This window comes from Manis javanica, chromosome 16 (genome assembly GCF_040802235.1).
Source record: "Manis javanica isolate MJ-LG chromosome 16, MJ_LKY, whole genome shotgun sequence".
Classification (NCBI taxonomy): domain Eukaryota; kingdom Metazoa; phylum Chordata; class Mammalia; order Pholidota; family Manidae; genus Manis; species Manis javanica.
Window position 1 is genome coordinate 23,395,288 of NC_133171.1, and position 23,461 is coordinate 23,418,748.

The following is a 23,461-nucleotide window of genomic DNA, read 5'->3' on the forward strand; positions in this document are numbered from 1 at the left end:
GTGGCCTGTACCTGGTCATCCGCCCAGACCGTCCGCAGATTCCCAGCGCAGCTCTAGGGGCAGCAGGCGTCCAGCCGGCACAGCTATCCCCACACTGCCTGCAGACGCGCCCAGGTAGGCCTGCAACCTGAGGAGGTGTATTTCCAAGCTGGACAGTTGCCAACACGTCTCATTCGAAATATCCGGGGGACAAGGGCCACCATGGCTTCCCTGGCAGGAGCAAAGGGCCTGCTGTAGGGATCCCAGCCTTCAAGGGACCCACACGCCTTCTTCCAAGCCTGCTGACAGCCCTACAAGAATCTGCTCAGCACCATCACTATGTGGATTCTAACCTTACCGCTGGGCACCAAGCAACCGCAGATTTCAGGCCCCAAGAGGATCATATTTACTGAGAACGCGCCTCTGTCCACTGGGACACAAGCAGGGGCTGCACAAACAGCAGCTTCTTTACAATGTAAAAGTGGGAATCAAAGCATCACCTCACATACGTTACAATAAAATAACCTCATCTAAATCACCCCCATTTGCAAGCACCACTTCACAAATGTCAGGGAACAGCAGGGATTCAAAGCTAATGGGAAAACTTGGGTTTCCTTGATTTTCCTCACAAAAGAAAATCTCTAAGAAATACACCATACAATTCTAACTATTACTTAAGAAGCTGTTTTTTAAAAGGTAGAAGACAGTTCTCATATGAAAAGTAGAAATACCCAGGTTGCTTCAACATATTTCAGTATTTGAAGATCTCTAAAATCACATAAAACACCAAATTACATTCATTCTCTAATAGTGGCCAAAAAGATCCAATAGAATATAAAAGTGTATCAGCAACTTAGTGGTAGAAAGACACATGAATATATAAAAAGAACAGGTCAAAAACAGAAGATGAGTATATTCCAACTACTGGATTATGGGATGGAAATCTACCAATTCTTTAAATTTGTATAGGGCTATCATTAATATAAATTCATTAATCCTGTTTGGGGCAAAAAAATTGAACTATCGTGCTTTTAAATAGTATTCTTAGAAGAAGAAATATATAATTCACGACCATTATAAAAGTTTTAAAAAAAACTTTATATTACCTGTTATATACAATACCTCCATGAAAACATACTCCTCCGGACTGTGAATGGACACCACCAGTCACTGAGTGGAGCTACACAGCAAGGGCTTCGGGAGCATCTAAGGATCACCTTTCTTAAGGCAGCAGCGATAGTCAGAGAAATTAAACAGTCATAAATTCCAGTGTAGAAATGAAATTTCCCCAATCATCTTACAGAGATGAAAAAGCATTTAATTTGCAAGGCCTTCAAAAGAAGGTGGGGGTGGGGTGAGTTATTTTAATTTTATTTTTGTAAAGAATATACAGGTGCACACATACACACACAAAAAATACTAAACTATTATCTACAACAATGCCAACAATAGTGATTTTCTGTACACAGTAGAAATAGCAAAGATCCTGATTCACTTCATTTTGGTCATGCAGATTTTCCACACGAGCAAATGATGAGTCCACTTTGTAGGGATCGAGGTGGGGGGCCTACAACAGGATTGGTTAGTCCACAGAAGTATTCCACAACCACCCTAATGTTCTGCCAGCACCTTGCCCCGTCCCTTCTCACATCTTTCCCCATCACATGCTCTGACAACCCGCAGAACTTCTCTGAAGTGCAGCCAATAAGCAGCCATTTGAAGTCTAAGGTTTGCTAGAAAACCTTTATGAAGGCGGGGCTGTGTCTGCACTGATCACAGATGCATCTCTGTAACTTGGCAGTGTCTCTACAGAGTGGGCAGGTAAATGGTTTTAAATGAACAAAGAAACAAACTCCAAATCCCTCAGGATGCAGCTCAAGATCAAGCTTTCCTCTGCTTTCACTAAAAAATGTTACCCGATACACGATCACTATCTTCTGTATTTGAAAACATGTCTGAATCACCTCATGAATATTCTTTTTTCAATTTAATTAATTGCCATTTCCTAAAATTTTCTCCAGCTATGTGGTCCTTATTCTGAACACTTGTTTCTCCACAATGGTTCAGTTGTGAAGCTTAGTATCAAGCCAAACATTCTAACTCTTATTTACTGCTTATTATAATAAGGAATGGAGGAATACTCATAATTTTATATAAAACTGGGCAAAATTCAGGCAAATTGAATCAAGTGTTTAAATATCCTTCATATGTAAACAGCCTCCCCTCCCAGAATATGGAATTTCAAGTTGCTCAGACTTTGTTTCATTCTCACTACTGTCACGAGCATTGTATCTGTACTAACTGTATTATTCCACTACTTACAGATTCTATGTCATAATTATGACAGTCAGTCTGCTTTTAAGTGACTATCAAAAATACATATAAACTTACAGTCACTTATCTAACTCACATAATTTAAATGTTTTCTGAGAAGTCAAATAAATATACTTAAAATTCAAATTTTTGAACAGGGTGGCTAGACAATTTGCCTTGATAATCAGTATATTTACTAAAATTACACAATCAAAACAGAGTTTATATACTATCTGCACACTTTTGCACTAATAAAGGTCTCAATACCACCTCCATCCCGCAAAACATATGGTGACCGACCGCCTACGTGACGAAAAAGCAAATGCAGTGCAGGGCACATCCCCTCAGCACTCTGCCTCCGCGGCTGGAAACCCGTCTCGGACTCCGTCCACACCTGCACGGCCCGACTCTCCTCAGAGCTGGTCCCCTCCACGCGCTCAGAGCACCTGCTACTGGCCCTTCCAGAACCCGGGGGTCCCAAAGGTCTCTGAGCTGGCTTTAGTCACGAGGTCCTCACCACTACCTTCTACCAGTAAGATTAATACAACAATGATTCCTCATGGAAAATGTCTCCTTTAGATTAAAATCTACAACGGTCAAAAGGGAGACTTTTACAACTTCACAGGCATGAAAACTGCAGTAGAGGAAATTCAGTCAGTACTATGTGTTAACTGTGAGGTGCAGACAGGGTGGCCACACTTAGGGCGAGCTAAGTCACAGTGCACCGACTGCCATACACCCGAAATGGATCCAACTACTGTACATCAGCCAGGCTTTAATTCAAATGAGTTTTAGTTTAAATACTAAAAAGAATTATTGTACTAATTTCAGTCAAGTATGTAAATACTAAGGATTAAAAATGTGCTTATGCAGGGGTATCTGTGTGTTCACACACACGAGCAAATGGCCTGCATCCCCAGAAGGGAAACACACACCCACCGCAGTCAGACACGGAGGAGGCAGGAGGTACCCACTTCATCTTGCGAGATCCTCAGGACAAAGTAAACAGTGAGTGGTCCGTTTTGAGCAGTTTAAATATGATCTTCCAGGAAACACACACTAGACTCAACAGAATTTAGCTTCTACTTCCAAATTTTTTAATGAGGAACAAGTATACCATTTTAATAACGTTTAAGTCTCCGTCATAGAATGTGCTTTATTTTTTAACTCCCCCATGAGACACTGAGCATTTTAATAATTAATGTACAAGAAGTAAATTTTTTTAAACATTTTGGTCACCAAGAGTTTCCTCGGTATCTGACAGAAGTTTTATTTACACAGTTTTAGTATAGAAAAAGAAAAACTACACATCACAGTCACCTGGGCACTTCTGCAGTAGTGCTGACAACTGGGTCTGAGCACTGGATTTTGAGACCAACCCTAGAATTCATTCTTTCATTTCTAACCGTAACAAATGGAAATTCAATCACTCTCCTATTGATATAGCAATTATTTGGAAAGTCACCCCAAATTCTCATTTATACTGCAGAGAGGATAAGGGAAAGATTTCATATTGTCTGATACAATTTGGGGGAATTTCTAATGTTCCAGTTGCAACTTTGATTAGCTAAATATTTTACCTTAAATTTTATTTATAAAGAAATACATTTAGCATCTGGTGTCCAAATATAAAATACTGCTGCTTTGATGAGGAACAAGTACAGGTAAACATACCTTGAGTTGAAGCATTATTCATTTTTTTCCTTTTCCATTCATTCATCAATTTCTTGGAGATAGACACACTTTAGCTGGGGCCTTAAAATTCACAAACAAAACTTTTACAAGGGAAAGCATTGCTAACTTATATATGTGTCTTGTGAGTTTACATTTCTATGTATTTCTTGGGCAAAGCCACCTACACTATCTTTGTTAACACTAAGATTATATATTGTTATCATCAAGGTTTAGCTAAAGTGTCAATTTCACATAAAAAATCAGGCAAGATAACTCAATTAAAAGACATGTAGCTTTCAATTTCACAAATAACAATCCTTGGAAAATGTGCATAACTAACGGTATAAAAGGGAGTAGTTTAGAAGTTCAAATACTAAATGGGGACAACAGATACTTAACACTGTACTAATAATATGAGGGAAAGTATTGCTGGCCATGTTTTCAAATAGATGTCTTTTTACAGAATCTCTATGTATCTTTATAGCAATGTCTCTTTGACAGAATAATTAACAAACTTTTGGTAATAACTTGCATTCTCAGACTCACAATCCCCTTGGTGGTAAAAAAAAAAAAAAAATCTGGTCCAAGATAGACTAGATTACTGGTATCTCAATATTCCAAACCACAGGTAAAAAAGTGATTCATGCATTCTGTATCAGATATGGCCTTAAAAATGCTGGCAGGCAAAATGTTTGGGGAGGCAAATATGACCTCTGTAGTAAATTTGTTAAAAAATGCGACGAACTGCTATTAATCTGTTTGAGCAGAATCTATGAATAGTGTTATTTAGAAAAGAACCACATACTATTTATAACTATTATAGTTCCTCATTTACATCACTATAACTGTTTTTGTAATTTCACTAGTTCTTTGTTTTCTACTCAGAATTTAAAAGCTTCCATGTCTCACCTGAGGACTGTCAAAAACGGATTGAAGACAACTCAGTGAAACTGCTGGGGCCAAACCCGATGTCAGTCCAAACTGACAGGGCTCTTGTGGGAAAAGGTACAGGAGCTTTTTACTTCTTATTCCAAATCCGAATGCCGTTAATGATAGAAGGCAAATAAACAGCGAACTTAGAGCAGATGGGTGAGCCCAGAAACTGATCCAATATACGTACACATATATTCAAAATATTTTTGCCCTGTTTTAATATTTACTGAGTTTTCCAGAAAAGTCATACCACATAAACTAAAAGAAGACAAGACTGTGTTTTATTTGGAACAATACCAAAAGGAGTTTATTATTTCAGAAAAAATCCTGTTTAAAAGCAGCGCTAACATGGCATTTGAGCTGCCAACACAGCCCACCTGTATGTCAAATTGGCCTCAGCCTGCATTCATGCGTTTCTACACATGCATGTTAACATCTGATAACTTTACTCTGTCTTATAGTTAGGAGTACCTAAGCCTTCACATACTGAAATACATATCTTAATAAATAAATAATATAAGTAGACTTGTATTTAAATATAAATAGGACAGTAATTATTTAATCACTGTACTAAAGACATTAATAATTACTTGCTTTTATGGTAAGTCACTGTATTGTTAATTCTGTATGTGCATATGTACATTATCTTCATATATATGCACACACATGTGTAGATCATACTATTATTTCACTTTAGTATCATAAATGGGGTATTGCAGAATAATTGTTTTGACACGTGGGCAGCTCATCTGACAGAAATAGTAGTGTGACAGTGAAAGAGAACGGGAATATGAAGCCAGACACCTGACATTTTAGAGGACGAATGAGGGGCAGAGGGAAAGTAAATGGAAAGGTAGAAAGCTCTCTGGGAGAGAGTGCTGTGCCCAAGGAGAAGGGCGCCTGACAAGAAGGGGTGGCGACACCACCAAGCTGCTCAGCGGAGGCTGGTAAACAATTAAATATAAGCCGATGGATTTGAAAATGTGAAGGTCACTGGGGACCTCTGAACCAGCATAGCTGAGGCAGGAAGGATACTATAATGAGTAAGAAAGTGAAGAAAAAGTAGAAACAGCTACTAGAGTCTTCTCTTTCAAAAGTTTAGAGTAAGGGAAAGAGAAATGAGGCAAAAAAAAAAAAAAAAAAAAAAAACCAAGATAAAATAGGACCAAAAGGAGGAGGATTTCATTTTTGTTCATTAGGTGAGAAAAGTCTTCTGCGAGGCTACCTCGAGCTTGTCTCAGGCATCAAGTCCTGACTGCCCTCTACATGCCCAATGACAAACTCTAAGAGACACTGTCCTAAAACTGAAATGTTAACAGAGGATGAAATTACATGATATCTGGGGTTTGATTGAAAACAATGCAGGGGGAGGAGGAATAATTACAGATAAAGAAGAGGGTGAAGTAAGATTTGCCACGAGTTACTGCTGAATCTGAGTGATAGGCACACAGTCATTCATACGCTTTTCTTTTTTGAAAATGCTTAAAATTTTCCACAAAATGATTTTAAAATACTCCCTAAAAGATACTCAATTATTTTTCATTTTTACATATAATCATATGCTGTTCTCGTAAATGTCAAACTCATGATATTCTTTTCTACCAGGGTATATTTTGAGCTTTTTCTTGGCAATGCTTATACACTAATTACTGAATTATCTCAATTTCTCACTTAATCTTCCATCTAATCAAAGCAAGCAATTTCATCATCAACTAGATGAAAAAAATGGTGAGAAAAAGAAATGAAAGCTGATCCTAGAAAGTTCTGGGTCACAGAGTTTAAAAAATCTATCCCCTAAGGCATACTATTTGACAGTATCCATTTTGCAGCATTAAAAAAATCCTTATATTCTAGTCACAGCTTTATATGAAACATGTCTGAAATTACCTCAGAATTCCTAAACTGCACAATATTGAAGAGAAAATCAACTCTGAATTAAGAGCCATGTGAGTCACTTTCTCAGCTCTGCCACCAACCTAGCTGGGCACCCCTGCGTCGATCCCATGCCCCCCTAGCTCTCCGGGCTCCTCCCGGCTGGCCTGCAGCGGCCCTGACGACACTCCAGCTCAGGCCCGCTGTTCCGGACCAGCGGTTCTGCACGCGCGGTCAACGGGTCCCCAGAGAGCCCTGAGGCCCTTTCAGAGAGTAACAATGCCAAGATTACTTTCATAATATACTAACCCTTGCCTGTTCACGGTGATGACATCTCCCCAACTACGCAGGACCAGGGATGGGTAAAACTGCCACTGCCTAGCGAGAGTCAGCACCGCGGCCCCAGACTGTGGCCACAGGAACCCACAGCAAAGAGAATGCTCTTTCACTTAGAATTCCTTAGATGAAGCGCTAAACTGTAGCAATTACATCTTGATCCTCATATATACAAATCTTTGAACATTCTATATGTCAGATACAGGAATTGTGCGTGAAGCACCTCCCCCGTAAAAGGAAGCATGATGGTTGCCCCAAGGGAAATGCAAATGTTTGAGTTGTACTCTTCAGGAACTGACCTTTTCTTTTAATGAAACACGATGTTGACTAGAAAGAACAAACAACAAATTTTGGTTATTTCAAACCTGGATCTTGTTTTTTTGAGTGAATCCCATCATTTCAGGGGAAACAATGGACAATTATTTGTTTATGCTAAAATTCAAGTGCAAAGTAGAATCAGGAAAACCTTGCAACCTTGCATCTGCTACCTTGAGCATAACAGCTTATGCTATTTAAGTTTAAATACTTAAAAGATTTTTCTGATGAGATCAAAACATGATTTTTTTTGACATTATATAAATTTGGAAGATCTGTACAACTCAATGAAACCCTAGGTTCCAGCTGACTAATATATCATGTTCATAAAATCACGCGTGGGCAAAAGATCCTTTCAAAGTGCCAAACGGACCAAGGGGCTATAATGGAACAGAGGACAAAAGTTCACTGATACGGCTTAAGAGGCACATTGCAACTTTAAGAAATTACCACTGAGTAGCTGAGTTTTGGTGAAGGATCAAGGTAGAATATGCACAATTATCTGAAAAAGCTAAATTAATGCTTCCTTTCCCAATGCTGTACCTGTGTGAGGCCAGATTTTCTTCATATACAGTTCACCCAAAATAATCTAGTGTAATAAACCATGATGACCCAGTTCTCTTCTATTAACTTGGACACTGGATACATTTACAAAAAAAATGTAAGAGTGTCACTCTTTTCACTAATGTTTGTTTCAGAAAATAGTTATTTTTCATAAATATGTAATTTCTGCTAACATGCATTTATTAATATTGCTAATCTTAAATTGTTTAAATTTTAAATTTCTAAATATTAATTTCTAATTCAAAAGATACCAATAGATACAACAAAACAGAAAAGTAAAATCTTTACAAAGCCCTCAATAACTAAGTACAAAGGAGTCCTAAGACCTCACATCCTTACCAAATCTTTTGCTAGGCCATTCACACTCTAGTCATTCACAGTCTAGTAAGAGTTGGGGAGAATGAGAAAAGGTGCACATATGTCACATGAATATTATAATACAGGTGCAATTTCAAATAGTAAATCTGAGAAAGCTACTAATTTAATTCCAGCAGGTCCTTAAAGAGGGGTAAGATTAGCTAAAGCGAAGTGCATTCCAGACAAAGGTCTGTTTACACAAGACTTGGAAGAGGGAAAGAGTGAGGGCCCTGCAGGTAAGAGGTCACTGGTGGGCCATGGGTGGGCTGTAGCACCGCACAGCGGCAGAAGTGTGACGGGTGCTGAGGTGGAAAAGTGGGCGGAGGGACAGACCACAAAAGCTTCTGCCCCAGGATAGAGGCTCTGAAGCGTGCGAAGGAAGGGTTCACAGGGACTCTTGCTGAGCAAGGGAACATGGGAGCAGACGTCTGCTTTGACATGACTCTGACGGCAATGCAAGGATGCAATCAGTGCACAGCCGAGGAAAGGGGCCACACACAGGCAGCTGTGCACGGAGGCCTGGGGCGGGGCAGGGAGGGCAGGAAGTGGAGGCGCACTGTCCAGAAGCAGACACGGGTCTGGAATCTGACGGAGGACGACAAGCAAAAAGGGAAAAGGGCAGTGCCAGGCCTGGACTGAACAACTAGGGAACAGGGGCCACCTTGAGAAAGAGAAGATGCAAATTTCTGAAAATAGGTGGATTTGACGAGAATATGTGAAATTTCAAAATGTCTGTAGCACACAGGTTTGGAAATGCTGGTCAGGACGATGTGGAAAGAAATCTGGAACTGATATAACTATAACAGTAAGAACAGAGTGGGAGAGCAAAGTGCTAAGTACAGGACTTTGCGGGGCATGGATAGTTAAGACATGGGCAGAGAAAATTAAGCAGTAAAAACCAGAGAGAAGTTAACAAGGGAAAAACCCAAGGAGGATCAGCTGGGCAGTAGCTAGGGAGGCTGGAAAGGAATGAGGATCTGAATGAGGCCACTGGGTCTGTTAATTAGCGGGCTCCAGGGTACTCTCTGCTGGGCATTTAGGGACAGAACACAGATTACAATGAATATGGGTTCATAGCCTCATTAGCATGGTATAAAATAAAGGAAGGAAGTATTTTACCCAGGACTACAAGAAAGTATGTTTTCCAAATAATAGTTTGTCTGCTTTTCAACCATGACTATTTTTAAATAAAACTATCTCTCTAAATTTTATTCCAATTACATAAGCACTGATTTTAATATTTAAACAGAACACTAGCATTTAATAAGTTTTATGACACAGAATTTACTATTTGCTATATATTGAACCTTAGCCTATAGCTTAAGAGTATTATTTGTAGTGTAGATAAGCCTACTAATATGTTTCAGTATAAAACCAACAAAAAGCATTTAAGAAAACAAACCCAACATCCAATCCCTTTTTATTAGTAATATCAAGTACAATATGAGATCAAACTTTATTTAGGTATAGTTATATGAAATGTGTATTTAGCTGGACCTAAATTTATGCAAAGGTAGTATGTGAAAGATGAGTATCTATTGGTATAATCTAGAAAACAATCATTTGTTTTACTGAAAAAAATTGTTCCTTTTACAAAAGAAATCTTTATTGGGATCCTTTAAATTTAATTTACACAAAACTTTACAGGCATACCTTTGTTTAAAGCAAATCCATGAAGTATGAATTCAAGTGGGTAGTTATTAAGGGGTTTAAAACTCAAAGACAGTTGAGACTCTGTCCAGAGGGCCCTGCACTCTCACCATGCGTGGGAGTCTGAGGGTGAGCACAGGGGAGATCGCTGCAGAGGGGGGGCTGCCTTGGCCTTCAAACCCGGCAGCAGCTGCCATGAGGGTCGTGATGGTACCATGCCGTATGCAGATCTGGAAAGAACCGATCAATCCAGAAAGGGCTGACCCAAAGCCTGAGTGGGGCAAGGCTCTGCATGCAGAAGCCTGAACCCACCCCTCAGTCTGCCCCTTTCAACTGCATCACCTTGGCAAGTCACTGGGACCTTACCTGTCTCAGCCGTAAGGTGGGCTGAGAAGAGCCACCTCACAGGATAACATGAGAATTAAATGAGAATGTGGCTGTAAAACACTCAAAGTGGTGGCATATCATTGGCCCTCAAGAATCATTAGAATCATACTGTTCTAGAGTCATTACGTTTGGCTCATTTAACCCATCACTGTAATACTGCCCCCTCTCAAACTGTGACATAAACTTTCCACTATTCAGTCATGTTGACCTACTCGAGTTGTCTGTATGCCCTGAAAATACAAATCTATGTCAAGGTTTCATGCCAAACAGGATCCTAGAGAACAGGACCAAAGTCTCCGAGATTCTGGGCCAGTTCCAGCAGCATGCCTCGAAAAATAAGGAAAAGCCCATTTTCTGACATGCTAACATCCCTGTGTGCAGCCATCACCCATCCCCATTTCTGCTCATGCCTCATTAAAATCACCAAATTAAACAATGGTTTATAAATTCCTAATTTATGCTGCAATCCCGTTCAAAAAAGCCAACTGCTCGGCAGACTGTATCTCTAGAAATACCAAATTCTGATTAAGATAGGTATCTTTCCTTTGCTTTCTAAAACACCTGTAGTAAAATCTGGTCATGTGTTCAAACTCATTCACGTCCCTTCCTCCTCTACGCTCCCCCCACACCGGATAGAAAGGCTCCCCAGACTAACATGAGCCCCTCAGTCACCCAGCCAGCACACAGCCTGCTCTCCACCTGCACTCATCTCGCTGGCGACTCAGGCCGTGGTTCCGCTGCGAACCTCAAGCATAAACAGATCATCCTGTCTTCCCATCTTCAAACCAACGACCATGGGCTGAGAAAGCAAAGACACACACACCCCTACACTTTGTTCTTCCCTAAAATGCCAAAAGGATGACAGACAGTAATGGCCACAAATCGAAACACAGCTGTTTCATCTTATTTTAGAAAAAAAATAACAAGCAACCAGAGAAAAGTTCTCTCTGGAATAACTCAATTCTCAAATCAGGGAAATTCAGAGCCTAACATGGAAAAACCAACAGCCTCACTTCTCCCCTTCAGGATACTAATTTCATTAGTGTCAAATCAAAATAAACAATAAGTTTTTATAAGATACCAGAAAATTTTGAAATCTCTCCTTTAAAAAAAAAGAAAACATCTACATGCACCTTTTCCGAACACAGGTGCTATCTGCTTTATTCCCAACCTGGTTTTTTTTTCATTCTTTTAAAGACAAGCTGAGAAATCTACCGGTTTAAAAAAAAAAATTGTAACATTTACAACCAGAAGTATCCTTTACGTATTGTTACAGTTATCTCAGCCAGGTATTTATTATTTGATTAATTTGCTAGCACAAGGCAACACTTTCTTTATTTTCTGGGAGCTGCGAACAAGACCGAGTCTAGTTGCTGCTCCATCTCAGTAAAATCCTGTACTTCGTTTTCCCTGGGAACCGCAAGAGGGGACAGGGAGTACGGACTGTACCGCTACGGTTTTGAGGGGAGTACTGCTCATACGCTGGGGACCTTCATACCACCTCCTTACGGAGAAAGCCTTCCCTTTAGCAATCCTCAGGAATCTGTCCAAACTAAAAAGCATGCATGCGTTCAGACGTTGAGCCAGAATTCAGATTAACTAGATAAAATTGGCATTAGCAGAAGACAGCTGAATAACAGCAAACGTAATAGCTTTATACAGAAACTTAATGTATCTTTAAAAGGCCCTAGGAAAGAACAATCATTTCTTAATAGTCTTACTTCCATGAACTGCTACTACAATCCAGCCTGTTTCTGGTGTTTCTGCTATCAGCAGTCCAAGTGAATAGAAGTATAAATTCCACAAGGCAAAGGACTTTCCTTGCCCCAAATTTTTAAATGTACTCATTTTTTTTAACGAAAAACATTTATTCTATCAAACCAAGACTATTTAATGAAGGAAATTTCAGGAAACCTCATTAGTAACAATGTATTAATGAAAGTGCTTTACATTAACAGAATTTTATGTCTCTCCTTGGGTTGTATGGATCATCAAGTTTCTAAAGTAATTGTTTGATTAAACGAGAAAGTGAAAAAACCATTTTCTAAAAGCATGTGTAAGACAAGTAGTCTCAAGCATTTTGCAGATGTATCACAATGGTAAAAAAGTTATTTAAAATGCACCAAGGAAAGGCTGTAAGTTCCCAAAGGTTTCAAGCCGTGCCCCAGTCAGTTCTCCACTGCGCCACAGCACCCCCGACCCTTTCTCAGCTCTGCTCCCGCCCTCGGAGGACCAGCCTGCACAGACCATCACCTACGCTTCCCAGCTGGGTTCCCGCAATGGAAGTCAAGGGCTGAGACCAGAAGACGGAGGGAGGAGGGGACTGAGGGAGCTGTGCCTGCCCGCCTCTCAAAGCCACAGCCCCCCGGGGCCCCCTCCACCGTGCCAGCTCTGCCCCGTCATCTCTGGAGAACTACGGCGCCCCGCTGGGGCTGTCCCCTCGCGCTCCCCACCCTCGTGTGTCCCCTCAGCCCTGCAGTCTCTTCATCTGCACCATCACCCTGCATGACATCTCCTTCCCGCTGGGGCCTTGCCTGATGCAGCCAGCAGGACCTAGTCGGCTTATTCAAAAACAATACATTGTCTCAATTAATCTGATTTAAAGTTTTAAAAAGGGGTTAAGATCTACATAAGCATTTTCTATATATTTATTTGGGCAATTGTTTAACTAGCTCACTTCCAAATAAAATTGGTTAATAAGCACAAATACTCATTACAATTAAATTTAAGTGTGAAATTTAACACTGCACTGTCTTCTCAACATAAATACTATAAACCTCAAATGAGCTTAAAACAAAAAAGACCAACGAAAAGATTCTGGTAGCTGGTGTCTCCCTTCCCTCCACCACACACGACCCGGCTGATCCAAGCAACTCGTTGTTACCGCTGAAGTCCTCCCTAAGCACGGGAAACAAAGGTTTAATCTAGTGGCTCTCAAATTTTGGTATGCCAGCAAAGCAGCCAAGAGGCTTGTTAAGATGCTAATGCCCAGGCCCCACCCACACCTCCCTGCCATGTATTTTCACTAGTTCCCCAAATAAAACTAATGCACACCTGAATTTCAAACCTAAAATTGGCCAACTTTCACATTCCACTCACATCGCCAATAAATTGCTTTTTCCTTTTGGATGAATACTGTACACTAAACATGGCAACAGTAACACAGTGAGAAGGGGAACACACACTACGTGCCCTTGCGATGTGAGCTTCAGGTGAGCTACCGCCTCGCTCAGGTGCGGGAGGGCTCAGGCTTCACAACTGCCCGCCAGGCAGGCAGTATGGGTGCCTGCACTTTACAGATGCGCAACGAAGCCCGAGGAACTGAGTCACGTGTCCACCGTCCTGACTGAGAAACCAGGATGCCACAGGGGGGCCTGCCCTCTCACCTGCACAGGCACAGCACCTGCGCAAAAATGCAACTCTGGAGCCTCAGGACTGTCACGTAGGGGATTAGGCCTGAGGGCCAAGCGGTTAGGCAACGCCCTTGTCCTCCCCTCCCCCAGCTCCCACCCCTTCCCCACTCGACAGGCCGGGTGTGCCATCTTACACTGGCGGGGGGCACAAGTCGGCGCTTATCAGCACCCTGACCCCAGGAGTGCCCACTCCTCAGTGCTGCACGGGATCCAACGTGAGCAAACGAAACACCTGTGCACCTCTGTTTCCGGGCCTGTAAAGTGAAGGTCACATGCCAAGGGCACTTCAGGGACACACAAAAAAATGATACACTGAGCTGATGCATAGAAAGTACTAGCCTGACACAGTACCTGACTCACAACAAGAGCTCAAAAACAAGAGCTGCCATTAAAATTATACTGTGACAACCACCTCTCCCAAAACCCAACATACCAGTCCTGGGCCCAGTCTTACTGCCTCTCAGCCTCATGCCAGCACCATGTCAAAAGTGGACAGTACGCCAACCAGGAGCAGCCCGCAAGCAGGGCTGTGCCTCAGCACACGCAGGCCAGAGGTGGAGAATCTAAGCACACGGGGCTCAGCAGCCATCAAAACACACCACATGGACAGCTTCCCCATCCCAGCCTCAGGGCGAGCCCAGCTGATGGGCACACCACTATGAGAAGTCTATAATTGACTCGACCCAAAACAATAAAATGTCACTCAGTACAGGGACGCCGTCTTATTCACCACTGTATCATAGGCACTTAGAATGGCCCGTGGGAGACACTCAAATATTTGTTAAATGAATGAAGGTATAAAGGCAACAAGCAGACACTCCTTAGCTCGTTAGGAGCCTTTACAAAACAGGCTTAATCATTAGATGGATGCCTATGTGCCAAATTATAAAAGTTATTCTCAAAACTCCCCAGAATATATTTCTCCTTCCTTTTTAAACTAATTTTTGGCTTTATTTTTTAAAATCTCCAACTAGAAAAGCTAACTATCAACTTTGGCTCCATAAATCTATTAAAATGTTAAAGCAATTCCATCATAGTCCATTATGCTCATCTGCTACATTAAAAAAAGAAAAGAAAAACATTTAACTATTTAACCATCATCACTTTAGTGACCCTGACTTTTCAGGAATCTCCTGAACCGTCTGAAGTAAAGCCATAAAATGCAGTAAGTCGCTGCTAAGATGTAAACCTAACATCTAGAAGATGGAGAGCTGGGGTGGGGGGGAAGCTCTACTGTGGGAACAGACAGAAGTTCCGTTCTCAGCTGTGCTTCCAAGCTGCCACATGTGTGACCCTGAGCACGGTTCTTACACTTTTTGTCCCCTTTTCTTGCGTGCCCTACAGGAGTGACCTACCACATCTTTTTCATCAAGCTGTTTTAAGGATCAAATGTACGTGAGATGACTTCCAAAACAGTAAATGCCATACAAATGTCATGTGTTAGCTTTTCACATATGTATCTTCAAACTTTACATGGATGTTTCTATTCATCTTCCTTTTTCTGTCTCTGCCACTCTTCCTGTTTCATAGATTCAAAGATTTGCCAGTTCAGGGAAGAACCAGGTCCCACCCACTGTTACATTTCAAACATGGAAGGCCCTCAGCAACTATTTATTGAAAAAGTAGCCCCTCCACATGTAACATAAATTCTGCTATGTGCAGTACCTTACCTTGTAAAGGTTAAGTACCAAGTTATTCTCAAACAAAATAACAAGTGATGTAACAGACCTAAAAGCTGCCTGGAGCACCACCTTCCCTTGCGCACAGTACTGGGCGTGCATGTGAATGTGCACCTGTGAGTATCAACGGAGGAATGTGCTGCAGTATTTTGGTTTCCCTGTAGACGTGGTTTCTGCATAGAAAAGGACTTCCTCTCTCTTTAACACTAAGCAAGACTTCTAAAGATGCCAGATTTGTTTTTCCGGTTTACTGCCGCCTCTGCTTCAGGACTCACTGGGAGAACATTTGGTGGACCTGTGGTCAGTTCTCAAACCATTATGTCATTCTTTGACCACTTAGTAAGAAAAATTTTATTTTTAAAAACCATAAATAGAAAGTTATTCTAATACTTATATTTTAAGATTATTCACAGTCTAAATTTGACTAAATTTGTCAAATAGAAGCATAACTTTTAAATGCAAACCATGCTGGTTCCACTGAACAATATATAATGCCTCAAAAATAGAATTTAACTTTAGTTAGTTCTTGATTATCTACACACACAAAAGCAGATGTGTTACAGATCATCCTTAATAATTGATAGTAAGCCCTTCACTATCCTTGAGATGCAAAACTCAGAACAGTTCAAACCAAGTAATGAGACACCCGGAAAAGCAGTCAACCAACTCATGCTTCCTACCATTTTTTCTGCTCATTCAACCAAGGACTCGAGTCTTTTACTTGATAAAACAGCTACTGAAATGACTCCTAGTTTGTTAGAAAAGATCCCTTTGTAACAATACTTATTTTTATCCCAAGTGTCTATTACAGCTGAAAGGACAGTCCTGAAACAAACATTGATCATTTAAAAAAAAAAGTCCTAATGTAAAGATGACAATTTAATCATAACCTGAAAACAAGTTTTATTTTCCCCTAGGTTTTAAATACACAATATTTACAAACAGCCACCGCACTTACAGGCGACAATTTATTTCATTTGAGGAAAAGATGACGGTTATGTCCTAACTGGGAACATGATACTATTCATTTTAGTTACAATGAAAAAACTAGTGTTGCATTACAACCTAATTCTAGTTCCTATAAACCCATCAAAATAAAAAGTGCGCAATATGTACAATATTCTGTATTTTATACGAGAAATGATAAAGCAATACCTTATCACTGTTCAAGACTGTCAACTTAAGAATGAAGAAACAGATGCAGAATTCAAAATTAGTTCCAGAACCATGTTCATGGCCTATCTCATCCTCACTCCTGGGTGCCTTCTTCAAACCTCAAGTTAAATCTAACACAACACCAGTTCTGCAGATCTACTGGGACCATCTCCCAAATGAACTGAGATCACAGCAACCTGGGCTGGTGGGAAGGACAGCGACGATTCCACGGTTACAAGACTTGGGTGTGAATTCAGACCTTGTCCCTCTGTAGCTACATGACCTTGAGCAAATATTTAATTCCCTGAGCCTAAATTTCCTTCTGTGTAAAAGGACACCACCACCAACCTTGAAAATATATTATAGATTAAGTCCCTCAGTCTTCTGATTGTGGCAGATGCCTAAAAAAGGTGCGAGGATCTTATACTACTATATGGCCAGTTCACAAATTAATACAAAGTATCCCAGTATGGGGCTCACAATTAAACTGCATCGGATTTATTATTAACATTTTAATACTTTTTTCAGCCTTTTACTTAAAATGTTTTAATATGTATAAATGAGAAATTCAGAGGTTAAAAATGTTTTTAAAACTGACTTTTCACATATCAAAGATGGAGCTTCAATTACCAACAGCCAAAAGTAGTTAATGTTTCTAAAAATGTCTGGGTTGCTTATATTTATTCAGACCTCACACAGTCAAAAATTCTTTATAAACTTTTTGAAAACTGTTTTTCAAAACCCAGAGACAATGGGCTACATGATACACCAGTCTCCAGGCTGTCACAACAGGAAAAGAGCCTTCAGCCAATCTCAGATTTCCTGGCCAATGTTATTTTAAAACTTGATCAGATAAACATAAACAGAGGGAAAAATCCATTTCAGAGATAAACTTTATTTATGATCTGTTTTTAGTACCCTGTATTTATATTAAATATTGCAATAGTTCCTTACATTTTTCTTGCTATTGTTTCTAGGTACTAATGAAGAATATACAGTAAGATATAGTTCTATGTATTACATAGAGTTGTTTCTCTCCATTATCTTTTTAAGTTTAAAAAGCTAGAACAGTAGCATGTCATACAGAACAAACAATAACAGGGTAAATACACAGGCGACTAAAATAACTTATTTACCACTGCGATGGAATTCCTACACAACTGAAAATACTCTAAATGAGCCGCATATTTAAAAGTCAATGAGTCGTTTTGAACAGTAGCATTGTTTCGAGCTCTGGCTGTAGCCCAACGTGTGGTGTTTCTAAAATTAATGACTCCAAGGTAATTTTTTCACTGAATAGTTTCCAGTTTGAAAACTCTAACCCCATGACTTCTATGAAGTTTAGTTAATTTCTACAGAAATGCCGTTTTGAGAAGGTACAAAACGGCGGCGGACTCAGGGGCTCCGACAAGGGGCCAGGGCTACGGAGCGCAGGGCTGGGGAGGCGGCCGGAGGGGCCTGGGGGCGCCGCGGGCACCGGCCACGGCGTGGGGGGCGCGCGCAGGCGGGCAGGGGCTCTGGGGCCTCTCACCGGGCGGAGGGGCAGTGACTGCAATGGGGGGGACTCGGTAATGTGGGTGAATGCACGCCAGTGGCACTTCGATTTAAAAAATCTACATAGAAAAAAAAAGAAATGCCGTTTTGCTGCCAACCTTTGCACCATGACCATAACCAGCCCGAGCTCACGATCCGCGTTTCCCGGTGCGACCAGCGCCAGCCGCGCCGCGGGCGCTCGGACGGCCGGGACGCTCTCCCGACGGCGCCCTAGAGGCCGCTTCCCCGCGGCGGCGCGGGTCCGCGTTCCTCCCCGACGTGCGGCTCCCCGGCGCCGGGGACGCTCCCGACGGGCGCCGCGCCGAGACGCGACCTGCGTCCCCGCCGACCCGCGTTCGCTGCAGGCGCGTGAGGGGCCCCCAGCTCGGCGGCTCGCGGGGCTCGGGGCGCGCACCGGGGCTGGCGCCGCGCCGTCCTGCGGGGTCCGCCGGGGAGAAGCGCGGCCGGCCGAGGCCCCCGGACGCGCAGGCCACCTGGAGCCGCCGCGGCAGGCGAGGCGCGGTGCCCGGCCGCCACACCTGCGCCGTCCGCCGGGCCTCGAACGGGACGGGGTCGGGGCCGCGCGCCCCCACGAGGGGCTGCGGACTCACCGCGGCGGACGGAGGGCAGGTGCGCGGCGCAGAGGCGGCGAGGCCGGGAGGAGGGCGCCGGCGCGGACGAGCTCAGGGGCCGGGCGGCGGCGGCGGCGGCGGCGACCGAGCTCCCGCCTGCTTCCTGTTCGGACGGACGACGGGCCCGTCTCCGCCCGCCGGCCGGCGCCCCGCACGGTCCGCAGCCCGCCGCGCGCACGTCACGGCCGCGGAGCGCCCGAGGGGCGGGGCGGGGCGGGGGCGCGCCCGTCACGGCTCCATTGCGCCAGTGGGCATGACGGGGGCGCGCACGCCGCGGCCCCGGAGCGGCAGCAGGCTCGGCGGGAGCGCGCACGTCACGGCCGCGGAGCGCCGGCGGGCACGACGCGGAGCGCGGGCGGCGCTCACGGGCTGCGGTCGGGAGGTCGTCCCCGCAGGGCTCGGCCGCGAGCCCGACCATTAGCGTGGCTGCAGTGCGGCCGTTTCTGTGAGCGGCGTGTCCGAGGGCCCGGACCCGGGAGCTCTGTGTGGAGGCGCCGTGCAAGACTGAATTAGGGCCGAAAAAATACCTTAGCCTAACGACGAAAAGCTGCTTTTAAGAGTGAAATGCTAGTTCGCTGTAATGCTGGAGGTCTCCAAGGAAATAAGCTAGAGCACCGACACAGGAGAATTGCACTTCCTAACACATTTCCCAGCAGCAACTAGGCAGGTTCAGGAAATGTACAGCATCTGATGGAGACAAGTTTCAGATACCCAGATCTGCCACAGGCTCTTGGTGGAAAAGCTAAGTTATGATGAGATACTTCAGTACACAACACAAGCAAAATATTAAGAGTAAAATAGGGAAGTAAGAAAGAGGAAGAGAAACCAAGAAAGGAAATAATCTACAGCAATCTCAGAAACCTAATTCCAGAGTGCCAGGAGGTACCGCTCAGGCAAACAGACCTAGATTTCAAAACGAATTGGAAAGAAAGAACGAAGAGAATGTTTTCAGTTCTCAGCTCCGACCTATTTGGGGTTTAAGATTAAAAGGCTCCGGCAAACCAGTAGAAGCTGACCCAGTTCACTGCAATGACTGCAGGCTTTGTCTCCGGCCCCTCTGTCCCGCCCCCAGTCCGCGGGGTCCGTCCCCCGGCGTCCAGCCCCGCATCTCCAAGGTCTCCCGGCGGGTACCGGGCTGCAGGCCGCCAACCCCTCGGGGCCCGCAGACGGCTTCGAGCTGACCAGTTCCCAGGCTGCAACCTTGGCCCCTTCTAATCCAGTCTCTGCAGTGCCACCAGGTTTGTATTTTATAGAATGTAAGGTGTTTGGCTAGCACAGTGGCCTTCTCTTTTGTTTTGTTTTGTTTTTGTAATTGAATTTGAATGCCTTTCGATGTTCCCCAGTTCATCGCTGTCCCAAACCCCGTAAAGTGGCCCTAAACCAGGCACCTTCACACAGACCTGCCTGTCTCTGGAGTCGCGTCCTTGCTGGCCCACTGTCCTAGCTCGGCAGTACGATTTCATTTCCACTCACTGCCCTTCCGCATTTCGTGTTCTTTACATTGAAGCCGCTCTAACGAGCTTGCGTGTCCAGAGCAGACAGCTATGCTGTTTACTTTGGAGAGTTGCCACGCTAAATTCAGTTTAATCCTTCAAAACAAAGCCTATTTGTCCTCCGCAAGTTTTCCCTAACACCCTTACCCCAAAACCTGCGTGCATTCGGGTGCTTTTCCACCTTCCGGCACCCTTGCGTGTATGTATCTCTCCCACATGTATTTCACTACTGCTACTTTTGTTTACCTATAAATACCAGCTGGACTGCACGCCCCTTGTGTGCACGCACAGTGCCAAGCATGGTGGCTTCCACACGGCAGGCAGGCACCGAACGGTGCCTACCATTACTGCTGGATACACAGGACAGACGGACGGACAAAAAGCGAGGAGCTGACAGCTCTAGGAAACTGCATATGCTGTACAGTTAAACATGGTGGATATAACTCGTATTTGCTGCCGAAACTCATCTTAACAATTTATTCCATATTCATTCTTATGAAGTGTTTTTTTGTTTTCTAAGTTTTTCAAGTCTGCTCTCACCTGAGACTCTTCTCCGAGTCTCCTTGTGCCAAGGGTCCCTAAACTGAGATTTATGGATCCCCTATCATAGATGGGGGTCCCAAGAACCCCCTCTGAAACCATCAGAAAAATTTTGAGGTTTTTGTCGCTTCATTTTCATAGGAATCCGTGTGAGCTGTTTAAAGGTCCTACACCCCGCCCGGCTGCATCGCTGACAGCTGCAGCCCATCTGTGTTGCACGACCCACAGAAACCCCTTCTCTGTTTCCCCTCTTGGCTGACTCAGATGATCTCCTTGCCCGCAGACCCCATTATAGTTACGGTATTACTAGCCACAGGTCTCAAAAAGTTACAGGTTTTCAGTCACCCAGAATGTCTTCCTTTGCTCACCCCCAGTCGTGGAGTCACTGATTCGGGTCAGAACCGCCCCTGAGCTGCTGTGCTCCTCCCCCCGCCCCCGGTACCGGCCATCAGCTTCTGTCTGAGCTCTTGACATTCCGTCCGCTCCTTCTAGCTCATTCTCTCCCCACTCCCCACAAATCTGACTGTGTCACCCCCTTGGCCAAATCCTGGTGACCTTCAGATCAACTAAAACTCCTGGCTCTGGTGTACAGAATCCTTCACAGTCCTGAACCCGCCCGAGTCAGGATTCAAACACGCCGAAGCCCATGCATGCTGCTCCTGTCAGCCTCAAAACTCAGTCTGTTACTTTCTCTGTCCTGATTCTAACAGAATTTGTTTTTCTTTTCCCTATTTTCCAATACTGTAGTATTAAATGATATGTTTCTATATTTGTTTCCCCCTGTAATAACTATCCAAAATACCGAGCTTTTTAATTAGAAATTCTGCTCTATTTTTTTTATTTAGTACCTTGCCTGCCTCGTTGAATTAATAATAACAATGCTGAAACGTATCGAATGCTCACCATGTGCCAGCACTGTGCTAAGCCGGTCACATAGATCGTCCCATTAAATTTTCACAGCCCTATGAGGTAATACAGTGAGCATTTGCCTTTTGCCTGCCAAGCTTCTGAAATTCCATCCTATTTGTGGAGAATCCTAAACTTCGAGGCTTGGTGGGAGCAGGGCCCACTTGGCACTTTAGAGACTTTGCTCTAAGTACTCTCCACTACCTGGCAACCAGGAAGTCATGGCATGGGACCTGGGTTACGTCAATTGGATGCTGTCCCCTGAAACTTGAAATCTGGACAAAGTGATGCAGAGGCAGAGATAAAGAGGATCCCCTGCGGTGTGGATAAGTGTGGCAACCAGGGTCTGATCGTGACAGTGCCAGTGGGGACATCCTAACTGATGGCCCTATTTTACACACCTGGTACCTCATCACCCCCCATCATGCCTGAGCTACACTCTTTTCCAATATGCTCTTTTGCTGGATAAGTCAGCCAGTTAGTTTCTGTTGCTTTTAACCAAGAATCCCAAATGAACAGAAACGTTCTACCATTATCCCCATCTTACCAAAGAGGAATGAGTTAGGTGTTCAAGTGTTTATTTAACAAATAAGCGAGATATTTACAACATTATACCTTCTACAAGAAGTTTGATCACTGCCTCAGTTATTAGCAAGTTTGCACCAATGGGACTTATCTGGAATTTTTAGGGAAATAAATTGCAGGAATAAGCAAGTCCTGAAAGAGAGAGTCTGAGTTCAGTTTCTTTCCTTAGGGTGTGTTCTTTGCCCAGTCTCATGTGCCACCACTATCTGCACTGAAAAAAAAAAAAACACCCAAAACTAATGTTCAATCACTGTAAAATCATAAATCATGTATTTAAAAAGATTGAAAGATATTTTAAACATAATTTTGAAAAATCATTCCTGAGTTTACTCTAGAAAGTAAGCTAATCTATTTTAGAAATATTTTCCATATAAAAGACTAAAATTGAAGCTGAAATGTCATTTATCAGAAGATACTTAAAAAAAAAAACTTAACCAGATCACCACATACCTCTTACCATGTATAGCTCCTGAAAATTTCTGTAAGTATTGTCCCTGTTATTGAAACTCCCAGCTAGTTTTTCCTGAATTGTTCTAGTGGCATTATAATTAAAACTGAAACAATATCAAGAGAGTAACCGAAGATGGTCACCTCACTTTAATTGAACTGTCAAGCATCTTAAAAATAATCCTTCATCTAATTGATGATACCCTGTGGTCTCCATCTCAAGTGCCGTGATTTGAAGGACAGAAGAGTCTATTTTTTTCAGAGTTAAATGGGTCCAATGTAACCTACATGAATTGTAGAAATTAAAAGAAAGCAAGTGAGAGCAGGCCTTTCTGGAGGTGCAGAATTGTATTCAAACTTATTTAACACAACGTGAATAACATGAGGAGGAACAGGTTTCCAGTCTGATCTCTGGATCTGTGACCTGGATGAATTACTTAATCTTACTGAGCCTCAATACTCATTAATAAAATAGCAATTGTAATAACACCTCCTTTCAGGGAAAGAACTACATAGGATTATGTAAAAATGAAAACATTTTGTAAACTAAAAAGGATTACAAACAGCATCTGATCAATCTCATGTATATATATATTATGTAAATAATAAATTTAAAAATACATCCCACATGTAATCCTGAACTTGTTACATGCTGGCAAGGCTTATAAATATATTTGAGGAAGAAAAGGTAAATCTTA

General features: G+C 43.0%; 1 protein-coding gene across 6 annotated transcripts in view; it reads right to left on the reverse strand.

The window, feature by feature from the left end:
* The window catches only part of MYO6 (myosin VI), a 121,599-nt gene extending 102,662 nt beyond the window's left edge, over positions 1 to 18,937 (reverse strand). For 4 of the 6 annotated variants that reach the window (XM_073224342.1, XM_073224341.1, XM_073224340.1 and 1 more), the window contains exon 1: positions 18,772 to 18,937. The gene's annotated coding sequence lies outside the window, so the exon portion shown is untranslated. Of the gene's footprint in view, positions 1 to 18,279; positions 18,423 to 18,771 lie in introns of those variants that run through there. The other 2 variants (XM_073224335.1, XM_073224339.1) reach the window with 2 other exon arrangements.
* Between the last annotated feature and the right edge of the window lie 4,524 nt (positions 18,938 to 23,461).